Genomic DNA, 12365 nt, shown 5'->3' on the forward strand with positions numbered 1-12365 from the left:
TCAAATGTGTAGAAAATGAGTGCATCCCTTCCGTCCCCCCCATATTAAGTTAAGATGAGCTGGAGAAGTTGTCAAACGTAAATGCTTAAATTATCTTGTCATCAAGAGTGTTAATCATAACTTATTGTTGATGTTGTTAAAAGGACGGTGCAAATTCAAAAACAGCATTTAAAAAAATTATCACGAAACTTAAAACAAACACAAAAAAAAACTAATAAAAAAATCTGAGAATAATACACTAACCCAGAATCTCCGTGGATTAAATCCAGAATCGAGTTGGCTCCAGAATCACATCCACTTTAAAATGTTCCAAAGAGATGCGCCTGGCGGAGGTGCACCGGCTCCGGGAAGTGATAGATCCAGCGGGAAGACAAAACACAACGCGGCCGGGGTCCCTGCACGAGCTCCGCGCTGATGTTTTCATCAGCGTCGCTCTGCTCGGAGGCAGATGTTGGCTGATTCTTTATACCCAATTGAGTCGCCTTGACTTCCTCGCGTTTCAGGTGGCGGATTCCTCTGAATGACATGTCGAGCTCTTCGCACGCAACTCGCTGCCTCGCAAAAACCGGCGCGAGCGCACACACCACCACACGAGCTCACACACACACACACAGAACAGGAGCTTATGCTGCTTTCAAATGCTGTGCGTAACGTGGGAATTGGTCGTTTTGTTGTGGTTTGAAGATTATCGAGACTGTGGTTCCCACACTGAGCATCCAGCTTACGAGGGGGAGTTGGGGTCGGTGTGTGTGGGGGGGGGGGGTCTTATGAAGTCTGTGGCTCCCATCTCCTCCATGTCGGGTACTGGGGGGGACGTCAGTGTCTCCTCACCCCTGCCATTGCACATTCATATGGAGAAATCTTATAAACACACAAGCTTGTATTAATTAGTCCCCCATGCTTTTCATTGACATCGTTGTTGTTAAATATGTTGTTTGTGCTGTGGTTTCTTGATTCTTGATTTTTTTTTTCTTTCTGCAGGTGTAGAAGCAAATTTCTAGGGTGAATTATTATGCACTATTTCCCCTCCTCTATTCTTTTCTTCCACTTTTCCTTTTAACTCTTTACTTCACCTGTCATCCTTTCTTTTTTCTCTCTCTTTTTCAGTCTTTTCTGTCACAGTGTGCATTGCATTTGAAATGACCATGAAGCATTTTGTAATACAGCTATATGAGCTATTGTTGTTGTTGTTGTTTATTTATTTAAAAAGGGACACTTCACATCACATAGCATGCTAGAGGTAGCCATAAAGGCTAGTTGTCACGTGTAGCTCCTTAAGGTACAATCAATACAATATATCGCAGTGCAATACAGACAAATGAACAAGCTTTTTCATAAAAAAAGATAATAAATAAAAAGCCTTTTTATCTAAAAAAATAAAAATCATATGTGTTTTATATATTTTTTCTATAAAACAAGTTAACATCACTGACCTGGACACTACACCAGGAACAAGTTTTGGTGGTGGGACCTGGAGGGTTTTGTTGACTGGGCTTACCAAGCTGAGAACTTACTTTAATGCATGTTGTACTTTCAAACAGTGTAGAAAAAAAAATAATTCCTTTGATTTCCATATTACAACTATCCAGAATTTTTACTTTGAATTTTGCTTTCTTTGAAGCAAGCAAAAGCTTTTCTTCAACCACCAACTTTCTCTCGTAACTCAATATAGAATGTTAAAGCGTATGGGAAATTTTAACGCTACTGTAGCAAATTTTTATCAAAGCTGTGCATACCTTGTTGCTAGATGCATGCCAATTAGAAATACAAATAAACCAATTTTTGTTTGTTTCTTTTCCTGTAAATATCACCAAGTTTAACATGCAAAGCAGACATTTTGGATTTTGAGGTCAGGATTGGGAATTTTCCTCTTTTAAGCTGAAACATTTGAATAAAAATTAAATGCATAATTATACTTTGTTTATTATTATTATTATTATTATTATTATTATTATGTTCAGTGGCAAGTATAACGTACTGTCCCACTGTAATTTTTGTTTTAAATGTCTTTCATGATGCTTGTGCTTACATAAGTAATTTACGAGGGCGGTTCTTGCTGTAAAAGTTTGATAACTATTGCATTTGTTTGTTTGTTTGTTTGTTTTTTGTTGGGTTTTTTTGTTAATCGTTTTCATAAGAAAAAGGGAAAAAAAACTGGATGTGTTGAACTGGATTCCAATCCCTACCATGTTTTATTTCGAAAGAAAAACTCGGCTAAATTTCTGCATTATGTTTGTGTGAATCCCCGTTTAGTATTTGTGGTGATACATCAGTTTTTATCTTTTCGAGGAGCACGTGAAAGCAGCATATGCTTAAAATGGCTCGCGCGAACTGCCGCGTGCGCATACACAGACACACACACACACAACGAGAGGGGCGGGACCTCGCGCTCACTACAGCGGCTGTCGCCACTTTCAAACAGGACAGTCGAGACTGCCGACGCGAAATTCCGGTGGAGAACCGGAGACTCGTGTCTGGGAAACAGCGGCTTCACATCCAGGCACGAGCCTTTTTTCTTTTTTTTTTTTTTTTTTTTTTTTCTAATGGACTAACGGGGAAGTCTTTGAACCAACTTAAATGTAGTTTCCAGCAACCGGATGGTTCAGCGGGAAAAGCGTGACAGTTGCGTCAAACGTGAAAGAAATCCTTTTGTTTATCCTGGAATCCTCTTCAAAACAAACACATAGTGCCTCTATAAAGTCGCGAGATTAAAGTTTGGCGCCTGCGTGGGTTGTTTACATGAAAGTATCATCAGGAGTGACTTGGGACTTACGAAACTGCACTGGGTGTACCTATTTTTACATTTATCACTGGAAGAGCTGCGGTTATTTTCAGTCACCTGACTCGGATGCCCCATTTCTGTTTCTGTAGCCTACTATTGAAATCTAATAATTTGGTTAAGATACTCTCCCAAAACACCAGCCTCAACTTCCAAGGGTGGAGGCTCTGACGTCACAGGGGCTCCGGAGAGAGCCACTCCTTCTGTCGCCACACAGAAACAAACATCCACCAAAAGAAGCTCGTTCTGCACAAGAAACAAACAAAAATAACTACACTGCGTTACAACTACATTACAGAAGACTAATACGACCCTAATAGATACAATTAAAACATCCATAATCGATATAGAAACAGTCAGTTTATATAATGTGATTTACATGCTTGTTTTTAATGCCTAGAAAGAATCTGAAAATTATTTGTTTGTGGCTTTATAAGTAGAGTAAAAGTCTTAAAATCTTTCTTACAGTGCCTACATGGCACATACCACAAGGGGGCGTCCATTTTCTTTGACACGACATTTAAACAAAGAGAAGAAAACGTACCGTGTTCAACTTGGAGAACATATCCGAATGTGGCCGTACGCACTGTAAAGTTTTTCCTTTTGTGGTTGATAACGAACTTTTGGAAAGGAAAAAAAAAACGACTTTTGAAAAAACCGCTAGCGTTAAAATTTTCTTGTTAGCACGAAGTATTTGTTTCCATGTGGTAATATGTCGTGTTTGCTCCGTGGAAATTATAAACATGATTAGGCAAAATAGATTTTAAAAGATAAAAAATAAATAAATAAAACAAAGGGGCTATCAAAAATCCTATCTCAATAGATTAAATTGTCTCGATAAAATTGTCCTGTTGTCATGAAATAACCTCGACTCTCTTATGACAAAATGCTAATTTCTAATGAAGGGGAAGCCACAAAAGACCTGAAAATATAATAACATTAATTCATAAGTTGGCTCATGTTGTCCCCTGCTTGTGCTCTCTTGGGTGAAAAGACATTTTACCCTAGATGAGGTAAAAAAAAAAATTAAAAAAAGATATTTTTTACAACTGAGCTGTAGCTGCTACATTACAAAACAAATTTTATTTGCTCTATTTTCTACTACCAATATTGTGAAAAAGTAATTTATTTTTCTTTTCTGTTTAGCTTTAATTTGGACTCATGTATAATTAAAATAATGTTAACATAACTGAATAAAATCAGCCGATTGAAACTCTTGGTATTGTCAGTGAGAGACGTGCAACCAAAGATGTAAACTCCATCTTTCCAGTCTTAAGGTTAGAATTTATGAATATCTTCTCTACTGCCCACAAGTGTAACGCACAATGGCACAAAGCTAATGTGAAGTGGCCCTTTCAAATCCACAGGGATATGCATAACAGGCCTTTTGTTGGTCATCTTTAAAGGTGTTGACGTACGCCCTCTTCTTTATGCCTTTTATCTTCTCTTGACTCGAGTTTCTATAACGGCCCCTTAGATGAGGAAGAGAGGAAAAGAAAAAAGATTCAGACGGGAATGGTTTGAATAATTTTTGATACCTGTCAGACATATGGGAAGGTATAGAGGGATGTAATGCGGCTCAAGAAGTTTGACGTCAGCCGTTTTTATTAGCTCTAAAAATGTTTGCGTTGTGATTGTTTTGCTGAAACTTTGATCTGCAGGCTAATAAAGCCTGCTGACAGCATGTAGCTGTCACTGCCCATTTCGACAGCAATAAAGTTGAGTAAAATAGCTATAATCACCTCTGGTCCTTATTAATAATGCATGTAGTATGGGGGAGAGGAGGGGGGGAAAATAATGGTGGTGAAGTTACTATGAGAGCAACCAAATCCATGTGTTCCCAGTCTACTCTTCTGACAGGCCTGACATTGTAATCATTAGCATGAAGCAGTCAGGTTGCGCTAGTGACAGCGCACGTGGCACTTTACCAGGGGAGATGTTTTATTTGTTGTGACAGGTGAAGCTGTGGATCCATAGAGGCCTTGTTAAGACTGTCAGCTGCTGCCGTTAAAGCTACAGGGAGCTTTGGTATCGTTGCAAATCCACAGCCAACATTATCCAAGCTGCCTTCCAGATTAGCCCGGGCTTAAACTTCCGATAACCCTACCGGGGCTGACCTTTGCACGCAACCCTGAATGCGTCTCCATACAGCGTGCCTTTTTTTTGTGTGGTTGAACACGCGCTTAGGAACAAGGAGCTCGGAGACGAACCGGGGTGGACCTGCTGAAAGCCCCCGCTTGCCAAATGCAATAGTGTGGCTTTCATTGATTAAGACGTTTCCATTAGTGTCGCAGTGGGATTCCGTGGAGACATGCGGGGGGCCGTGACACGACCGGTCTGATCGTAATGGACGTTCATAATTGATGGGAGGGTCAGGATCGGAAAGTAGTCACACACATACACACACACACATGCACCCGCTGATCCCCTGTCACTGTCATTTAGAGCAAACTCTTTCTTATTAAGTGCCACATGACTGCTCAAATGGAAGTAAAGCTATCTGCAAAACAAAGGACACAATGCGCAGTGTGTTCCGTTTGAAATGGCTCAAGCTCAGTCAGATTGGATGGAGAGTATGTGTCGACATCAATTTTCACTATCTTGCCGCAGATTCCCAATTGGATTTGCATCTTAGGACTTTGACTGGGCCATTCTAATGCATCAACTTGCTTTGGTCTAACCTAGTGATGTCTGAACGTTTTGCCATATGGGTCAAAATCTTCAACTGAAAAGTACTTCGGGGGCCAAAAAAGCAAGTTTGTATGTTCTTAATTATAAACCAAAATCAAGTTTAGATTTTTTTTTACCTGCTCAACAATGAATATAGAACTTCTTCTACATATTTGCTGTTTACCTTATAGGGACAATATTATATATTTTCCAGGTATGTAGTGGCATTATATGTACAATCAAGTCATTTTGTTACCTATATATATATTGTATATGATGTAAAAGAAATTTGACTTTGTAATTTAACGCCTTAAAATTGGGACTCTCTTTCTGAAACTCCACCTTCAGGCAGTCAATATATTTTTCCTCTATGAACTATTTAACAATGTTCTCCATACTGAGCTCAGCAGGTATGTCTTTTAAATTAAAATTAAAGCACCTTTAAAAATTTTAATTTGAAAAACTTCTCAATCAAAAAATGTCAAGATTAAAATACATCTTACACCTAAGATGTATTTTAATCTTAGGTGTAAGGTGTATGCAAGTGTTCAACCAACAATAATGCAGCTTATTTATTCAGATTTTATTTTTTTCAACATATTTTTTTCCAATTGTATTTTTTCAGATTTCATTCTTTGAAACTTGGACTTTTCTTGAGATAATATTGGAAAAAATTTCTCACCGTACACCGAACACCTGGACTTACACTGACATTAAATGACGCACAATATGTGATATGTGAACACATTCACTAATTAGGTGACTTCTGGCAATTATTAGACCTGGACTCAGAACATCCACGACACACTTCCAACATTCATATTAATGAAACATTTCAAAAACCATGTTTCGTTTCCTTCCTCTTCGCAATTATGCAATAGTTTGTGTTAGTCTATGAAGAAGTTTGCGGTTGTAACGCGACAAAATGCGAAAAAGTTGCAAACTTTTGCAAGACCGAGTGTAAAATAAACCACAGGAAAGTGATTGAGTCACATGCAGAAGTTGTTGAAAACTCATCATTGGGCAGGAAGTATAGAAGAGCTGGATTTGGTGTGGAAGTGGAGCCACTTTATGAGCCCTGACATGCAGAACATTGTTCAGCCAAAGAAAAAAAAAAAAAAAAAACAGGACTGAAATTATTTTATAAGATGTGGCGCATGTTCTGACTTTTATGGAGCATGTTTTTAATATTAAGGTTTGAGCTATTTGCTCTAATTTGGTTTAGTTGTAAAGTTGCCGAGCAGTCCCACTCCCCGAACGTCAAGTGTTTAATACCACATCTTTATCAGGCTGACATTTGTTTGGGGACAATAAGCCGATCTTCTTTTATCTCATGGGACTGCAAATCTCAAATCCGGAACAGCATTTGAATGTGCTACAAACTAGTAACTCACAAAGAAAAAATATCCTGATTCATAACAATGATCACTTTTCAATAAAACTGCAAAAACTATTCTATTATGAGAATATCCTGTCAACACTCAGCATGAAAGGTGCTAATCATTTTCAAACCCATGCTTTGGTTTCCTTTTTTTTTTCTTTCATTGATTCTATTACGATTTGCATCAACTGCTTTAGGGGGGAAAAAAAAGGTACATTTTGGGATTTCGGAGATAATCTTTTGTTGACGTTTGGATTTTAGGTTTTTCAAAGGTCGTTCGATGGTCAGATTGAAGAGGTCAAACAGAGATTGTCTCTCTTTTTCCTGTGTCCCTCGATCATTCTGTAATCTGCTTGGGCTCTTTGACTTTACACAAGAATCAGGGGCAGCAGGGCTTACACGGCTGCGTGACACCCGGAGTTTCAGAAAGCGTATGAGTCATATTTGTTTGATGGAGTAATGATGATGATGGATGGCAAGCGTGGAAGCAGGCAGCGGCTAAATGTCGGGACGCTGTTGGCACGGGCAAACCAAAAATCGGTTGCAAAGGCCGAGAGATTTTATTTACAACTGTTTATAACCCACGAATCCTAGGATTAGTAAAGAGAGAGGAAAACAGGAGAATCTGAATGAGAGCTAATTTATTCACTGATAAATACAAAACTGATTATGACTTTATTTTTGGCAAACCATTTCTGTTTTGGGTCACTGTCCTGCTCAGTGATTTTCTAAAAATATGAAACGTTCTAACAGTTCGAAGACTTCACAATGCCATCCTCTGACAGGGTTTCTCACGGTTTTTGGAAGTGAAACGGGCCCACATCATCCCATATCCTCCTCCATACTTAACAGATGATACACCAAAAACGGGTCTGTGTCTAGAAAGCTCGATCTTTGTCTCTTCTGCTACTGAAACTCGGAGCTCTCACGACAATTCTCTCTCTAGCACTTCTCTAATCCTCCTCGCCCTACATGGTGAAAAGATAAACTTTGCTCCTCGTCCAAACGTGTCTGTGGCAGTTTCAGCGATTGTAAACTTTGTATATTTATTGCTTTGACCATTAATATGGGCAGGGTTTGGTAGGTTGTTATTTCTTGTAGCCATTTACTAACTTCTAACCAACAGCGTGCATCTGCCTTACTTTATTGGCATCTTTTTCATTTTGATGAAATGTGGCATCATATTAATGTCAAAGACAAACAAGAGGCAAAAAATTACGGAATAAACGAGCGTCGTTCAGTGTGTAAATCAGCTTAAAATTATAAAGTGGAGAGACACAAAAAAATCTTCTGTTGCATTTGTTTAAAATGGATTGTTGGATGTATCAGTAAGTAATTTTGTAATAAAATCCAAATAAAATCAGTGACCTCATGCTACTTTGGTAACAAAAAAATACATACTATTGCTTTTTGCACGTCTTTATCAGAGGTGACAATAAGTGTGGAGATGAATAACAATAAAAACGGTCTATACATGGTGATCCTGCTGAGAATCACTGCTTGTCACTAGAGAACAGGATTAACCCAGACACAAGGGAAGTAAAGTCATTGCCTGAGGTTATCCACATTTTAAAACAGCTGTCTGTTGTACAGCCAGAGGCTGTGGTAAATTATTTATTGCATATGTTGGATTTATTTGGAAACCTCCCAAAAAACATTCGTAGGGATCAAACATAAGCAAAAAGGGACACCAATGATGAAGTACTCGGTGTTCTTCCACATATGGGGTTATCCAGGGATACTGCTCGGCCCACTACTTTTTTAGTGTTTTCATTTCTTTCTTTTTTCTTTTGTTTTTGTGAAGTTGCAGTAAACCCCAGAACTGAATTTCAACACATCACTTTAATTCAATTCAGTTTCTTTATAGTGGCTTGCAAAAGTACTCATACCCCTTGACCGCTGCCATATTTTGTCACATAACAACCACAAACACAAATGTATTTAATTGGAATTTAACGTCAATTTAACCAACACAAATTAGTATACAACTGTGAAGTGGAAAGAAAATTATACAGGACTCAAAAAAAAATTTTTATAAGTAAAAAAGTGAAAAGTGTGATGTGCAAAAGTATCCGGCCCCCTTTTCTCTAAGTGCCACCAGTTGCCTACAGAAGATGCCTGATGACACTGAAACTCAAAAGTTTGAAAGCGCACCTTTTTCACTGTTTCAAATATTTCGACTGTTTGATCCGCCTTGCCACATACGTATGCTTTTCTGTTCTGAAATGTGACTTTTAAGTTCTCGTGGGAAACCCAATTCCGAAATCTAATTTCATGCCTAATCTCGTCCCTTCATGCCTTCCACACCCTCAGCCTCTGCTCGGATCGCCTGTGGAAAACCAGCTGCGGCGTCAGGAAGGGTTTTCTGCCTTATTTGGTTTGAGACGGACTGTTGGGAATGCCAGGAAATTGTATAATAAGGTTTTAAACACAGAAGTCATAATTTTAACTATAAAATATCTATATTTTAAAATGTCTGAGTGTAATCGGATTGCATTCAGACATATTTCTTAAAATCATTAGTAAGTAAAGTAGCATGATGTAACTACTTCAGTCTCCTTTGGTAGACATGTTGGGATTTTGTGTAAAAAAACCAAACAACAATAACAACAACAAGAGTTCACTTTTATTATTCACCATAAACAATTTCTAACCATCTTTAACCAGTCACAGTATTAAGTTTACTTTCAGAATGCAATCATGATTCATGAATGGTGTTCCCAACCACAGCACAACTACTGTACTGACAGCTACAAACAATATTATTTAATGTTATTCAGCGTAATCAAAAGCATATGTGCATGAAAACAATTATGAGGAAATTGAATGAGTCACTCCATTTGCTTCCCACATGCCGCAGCCATGTTAATATCTTCCAAATGTAGCTCTCTCGCTCCTGCAAATTCCTCCCCGCGAATGTACATCTGAGCTCCGGCTCTGTCGCGGCAACGGGAGAGGGAAGCCTTCCTGCGCTGCAGCCATGTTTTTCATTAAACTCTACAAGATCTCTGTCGCCTGCCTGTCGGCTTCGTCTACATCCAGGTCATCAAAAAACGGGTTTAAAGGGGCCAGTCTGTTGCAGATTTTAGTCAGGTCGGGGATTGATGGTGGGTGTTGAGGCTTGTCAGAGAATGTAGATGAAGAGGGTCTAAACCAAAATTTGTTCATAAAACAAAAATGGTCTAAATGAGAACCGTTATATGCGTAATTTGTATGGTAATGAGCACACAGGCCCACTTCACGGTGGGGTTTTCCATTCGAACACAATCCCAAGGCCAAAATACAATGTATTGTGTTTTCTGATTCCTCTTTCAAGTTGGAGCTTTATCTATATGAGACAAAAATAGCGTTCTTGTAATATCCAGCACTCAAAAGCCTTTTGTGTTCAGAAATTGAGAATTACAAGAAAAGTCAACAAAACATCTGTGACTGAGAGGAAAATAATTACTTTACACCCCCTTTGAAATTACAAACCTTCTCCGTCCACCTCAAAAGTTTTCTAAAATGTGCAAATTCTTCGTATAGCCAATAATCAATTGTGACTCATGAAATCTACGTCTGCAAACTCTGGCTAAGCTATTGAGTGTTTTTATCGTCTCCTTCTTGCTGTTTCATTATTTCACTGCTGGCTTTATCTACAACATTTAAAACTGCAGTATGTAACCTTTATAAACAATGTTTTGCTTTTATATATTTGTCAAAACTGTCACCAAACCATGAAAGTGTAACTGCTTTGACTAGTTAGCATGCTAACCGAGCTGGGGGCAACTGCCTTGGCTAGCTAGAACGCTAACATATGGCCACCAATGACAACGGAAAACAGTTTTCCCTTTACTGCTAAGTTGTTTCGCCATATAGAACTCTAAGGTTCTATACAAGTCTCTTTTTTTCCATTTCTTTTTTTATTTGCTGAGGATCCGATTTTAGAGGAAAATACTTCCTCAAGGCAGAGCCGCTTCTAGTAGCCTTGTAGTGAGACAAATTTCAGTCTAATCCACTTTCTGTAGTAGTTTCATAGTCATGACATTTTTTGTGCGTGTCAAACGACCCGTTAAATGCCTTACTAGATGTGGTGATAAATAGTCCAACAGGCCCAATTAATTTTACTGAAAAGATTTGGGAGATTTGGGACATATGAATGTTTCCTACAAAGCACAGCCTGCAGGCTGGTTCTGGAGCTTTAAAAGTAGCTACTCCAAACCTTGTTAAAAACGAAAAAGAAAGAGAGAGAGAGTAAAAGTTGGCTGGGTATGTTCATTTAACATGAAACGTTTTAAGATGTAGTTGTACAAAAAGTACCAAATATATCCTTAAAGGAAAAATTACGATAAAGCTTTTCCAGACAGCCATATTAAACCCTCCAAATATGTTTTACAACAGGTGACGACATTCAAGCTCGCAATTTTTTGGGAATTTCTTTATAATGAACGACGGCTGCGAGGAAAATGATGCAAATAAAACATGTGAGGGTGGAAACTCTGGAGGATTTAAAATCAACTCCCTCCTAATCAATGTTGGCACAAATCAAGTCGTGTTTTTGTACTGGGATATCCTTGTTTTATTGATACAGTGGAGTTCGAGGAGGAGGAGATCTGGCAACAAAAATAAATAAAGGAACTTTACAGGACTAAATGTAAATGTATTTTACTTATTTTTATTTTATTTTATTTTACTATTGCTGAAGTCTTCAACTTTAGTCAAAAAGTTGAAGTCAATAAGTTCAGAAGAGCTGAAAGTTTCATGTAGCGGTAAGAGCTTACTGCCCCCTTCTGGACGATAGGAGGATTTTCTCCTCCGTGTTTGTGGCAGCTTTCCTTCAGCCCTGACACATAGATTTAATTATTTCCCGCGGTCAGAGAATTTAACTGTAAAACCTAAGAGTAATTCAGATTCCTTTGATCAAATTCACCAAATTTCAAGTAAAGATTGTCTTCTCTCTGGCCAATCTACTCTGAAGGTCCTATCATCTGTAAGGTTCTCCAGCCTTAAACCACTCAGACTATGAACACAACAGAGACACAATCAGATGACTGATTATCTTTCCTACTTACGGAAAGTTTCTTTTTATATCATAGGTTTGTGGTGTCTTTCTATACTAAAGAAAATTATATAAAACGTCAGATATTTCACAACGAGATATTAACATTCATGGAAAAACCTTATATTAAAGCAGAAAGTTCATGCAGTGTTCAATTATACCGCATGAACTGATCAGTCGATTATTGCAAGGGAACGCAAAAGAAAAAAAATTCCCCATATCCCCTGGAGGGCTCCGTACTTTTTCACTTCTAGAAAAGCAAAAGAAAATTTCGTGTTATAAGAGAAACAATCTGCCAATGGAACAATTTTTTTCTTTTTAAGATTAAACAATTGTTGACTTACAACGAGCTCTTACATCTTGCTGAAAAGTTACTTGTGAGTCAGTTTTGTCTTATTCAAGTCAAGTGTAGTAAAATATTTGCACTAGAAATTGGACAAAAATAAAACTTTGTAAGGTTTTGTGTTTTTGCCGTGTTGGACACTTTTCCTCTTAAG

At 38.2% G+C, this 12365-nt stretch overlaps 1 protein-coding gene across 1 annotated transcript in view; it reads right to left on the reverse strand.

Moving 5' to 3' along the window:
- The window catches only part of ahrra (aryl-hydrocarbon receptor repressor a), a 71953-nt gene extending 71364 nt beyond the window's left edge, over positions 1 to 589 (reverse strand). The window contains exon 1 of the mRNA XM_014981426.2: positions 244 to 589. The gene's annotated coding sequence lies outside the window, so the exon portion shown is untranslated. The remainder of the gene's footprint in view (positions 1 to 243) is intronic.
- Between the last annotated feature and the right edge of the window lie 11776 nt (positions 590 to 12365).

Source organism: Poecilia mexicana, unplaced genomic scaffold, assembly GCF_051168715.1.
Source record: "Poecilia mexicana isolate PSO_F unplaced genomic scaffold, ASM5116871v1 scaffold_20, whole genome shotgun sequence".
Taxonomy (NCBI): domain Eukaryota; kingdom Metazoa; phylum Chordata; class Actinopteri; order Cyprinodontiformes; family Poeciliidae; genus Poecilia; species Poecilia mexicana.